This window comes from Euphorbia lathyris, chromosome 3 (assembly GCF_963576675.1).
Source record: "Euphorbia lathyris chromosome 3, ddEupLath1.1, whole genome shotgun sequence".
In the NCBI taxonomy this organism is placed as follows: Eukaryota; Viridiplantae; Streptophyta; class Magnoliopsida; order Malpighiales; family Euphorbiaceae; genus Euphorbia; species Euphorbia lathyris.
The window spans coordinates 110,960,712-110,963,942 of record NC_088912.1 but is presented as its reverse complement, the minus strand read 5'-3'; the positions used below and the strand labels follow the sequence as shown (position 1 = coordinate 110,963,942).

Here is a 3,231-nt window from a genome sequence, read left to right as displayed (position 1 = left end):
TACTGCTGATCATGAACAGTCAAGCCGAGTTTATGGTCATTCTTTTAGACTATCTCCTGGTGGACCTGACCCAATTCATCACAGCCGTCATTCTTTCAGAAGAACCCCTGGCAGACCAAACCCAATTCATAACCCCGGACCTGGAGAACCACCCCAGCTCCCGACAAACAGTCATTCTTTGAGAGAAACTCATGGGGGACAAAACCCAATTCATAACCCTGGACCTGGATCACCACCTGAACATATCTCGACTGAACATCAATATTAATAAGATGTTATCTTGTTTAATTATGGGAAGTTCTATCATGAAAATTATCAATATAGATCCAATAATAGTTTTAGTAAAATATATATGACTTCATGTTTTGATCCATTTGCTTTATTATGATTAATATTATGTGTCACCGTTAGTACAATGTTTAAGCCTTCATCCCTATGACATAGACAAAGAAGAAAGTGTGTTAATTCAGATGAATATATATGCCATAATGAAAAATTCCATGAGCTCAGTGTGAACCTGTCCTTTTATAAAATCCTTACAAAGTTACTATTATTTAATTGTCTAATGAAGAATATGTACTAGCTCTAGAACAGGTTTCATAAATGTTTTTTTTTACAACTTTTTCTTATATTAAAATGGATTTATAGTGAAAATAAAAATGAAGTCAAAATTGTCCAAAACCTTTCATTTCAGTTTTTTGTTTACAATAGGTTTGGCTTAAGAATGGCAATCCACAAGATGTGGTGAGACAATCTATGCTAATTAGTAATTTGCTAAGATGAAACACCTTCTTATATGGAACTTAAACTTTACTTTTCGTTTGTATAAATTGAACATTCCATAGGTGATGATGCTAGCCTACACCGGATTGTTTCTGAGTTTATACAAAATAATAGTAGAGCAAGTGGAAGCAGAGATTTCATCTGCTGCGGCAAGAATTCTCTACGGATGTAAACCGGATGGGGCAGGGAATGCATTTCCCATCCCCTGATCTCCATCCCCGTCCCCACAGGGACCCCATATCCAGTTTAGAGATGTTCCAAAAAAATTGGTAGGGGAACGCTTGCCCTCAGTAGACCCTTGTGATGGGATCCCTCTCCGGACCCGAACACATCTTAATTGAGTTGGATTGGAGTTGTATTTTGCACATTTCAACAGCATTTGCTCTCGCTTCAGATGATATTAGAAGGGGGAATCAAATCCTTATCAGGATAGCAACTCGGAAAAGTCTTCTATTCTGTTATCGTTTTTGAATGGGCTACGAATTTCTTTTCGATCTGTGGTGTGCAGTAAGGACCGGTTCGTATTAGGAGTAGCAAATCTGCCATTTTTTTTCCTTAAGTTCTTTCATAAACCCTGAAGTTTTTGCATTATGTGAAATTATTATGAGTTTTTCTTTTTGCATACTTTTTGATTAATTTGGATAAATAATTTACTAGTTTCTGAAAGTGAAATTGATTCTCAATAGTGCAACGATTGGACTTTAATTAAGTTTTGGTGTTACAATTAAATTGAATAGATAAAAAAACAATTGGGAAAAACAAAATAAAAATATTGATAGAAGATGTCAAAAGTTAGGTATAAAATCGTGACTAAGTGATAGCATATTGATAGCAGATGTTTAAAGTTGATCAAAACTGATTATTTATCTAAAATAAAGATAATAATGTCAAAGAAGTTATTTTTAAAATCGTGTATTTGTGATTAAAAAAACTAGTAATTGCATCAAACAAGTTATTTTTGAAATCGTGTTGTGACAAAAAATATAAAAACCCCAAATTGAATTTCCTTGTAATATTTTCTAAATCATGTATACGAGATAATGATAATCTTGTAGTAAAAAAAACTTATCCGAAAAATGTATAGAAAAATGAATTAGATCAAATGCAGTTAAATATTAATCCTAATTATCTTAAAAACATTATTACTCATAAAAGAAGAGTTTATAAATCTAGTCTTGTCTCATTTTAACCTTAATTTATCAATATAACTCTTCACTTCAACAGCTATCATCTTTTGCATTAAACTGAGCAAACATTCTCCTCCAGTTCCTCTTTCTCAGCGTCTCCGCCTTCTTCTCCTCCCTTCTCCGCCACAGCAGTTCCCAGAACCAACCCATCCCCCGGTGGACACAAAGTCCACACTGTCTCAGGCACCCTACTGAAACAACTATAATCCGTTCGTACACCCAAACACAGCCTCTTCGCTCCCGCATCAGACCTAGACTCAGATGAAACGTCAAGACTCATCTCCTTGACCATCAAGTTAGACTTGGATGATGCAGACAAGAACTCGGCCTGGCGTTTTCTCTGCAAAGTAGATTTCCAACGATTTTTAATGGCATTATCAGTCCGGCCAGGCAAGAGTCCAGCAATTGTGGCTCATTTATTACCGTGAATAGCGTGAGCTTGAACAATGGTATCATCCTCCTTCGTAGTAAAAGGTCTGTCCTGAACCTCGGGCGAGAGTTGATTAAGCCACCGGGCATGATTTTCCTGAGCGGCCATGAATTCGGGTGCTTATGAAAGTCCAATTTCTGGGGCCGTGTTGTTTAACTAGCTTGATTAAAGTATCATCTTCTTGAGGACTCCATGGGCCTTCGATACAATCTCCACCATTGAAAGAAGCCATGAATGGAAAAGTGAGAAGAAATAGGGGAAAGAAAGAACTATTTTTTCTTCTGGAGACCGGTATAAAGTTTGATTAAGCTATTCTCCCCTCCTTTTTATACACATATTACAATTGTGATTAGGGTATTTTGGACATCTTTGCAAAGACAATACACTGTAATAATTTTTTATTATTTTTTTCAAATTTTTTAGCCTATAAATTAGTGTTATATATTTGCAATCATTATTTTTATTAAGGAATATGTTGATGTTATGGATATGGAATATTTTTAAGAATATGGAAACAAGATTTATTTCCTTTATCTATTTTAATTAAATATCATTTTAGTAATGAAAAATATTCATTACAAAAAAATTCATTGTGAATTCTTTTTTCAAAGGTATTTTGAAATTTTTATTTATTCACCTATTTATTTATTCATTAATTAATTTATTTAGACTTTAATCATACTATTAGATTTAGGCATATTAAAATCATACGGTGGAAATTAAAATTATTCTAATATTTAAATTTAATAAAATTGGATTTAATGGTGACTGACCAAATTCCTTACATGATCTATTTGACTATTACTGTTTATTTGTTGACTTAACACGTTA

The 3,231-nt window shown here is 33.8% G+C and overlaps 1 pseudogene; it reads right to left on the bottom strand.

Annotated features, from left to right (window-relative positions):
• Positions 1–1,963: 1,963 nt before the first annotated feature.
• Positions 1,964–2,632, bottom strand: LOC136222878 (transcription factor MYB73-like; annotated as a pseudogene).
• Between the last annotated feature and the right edge of the window lie 599 nt (positions 2,633–3,231).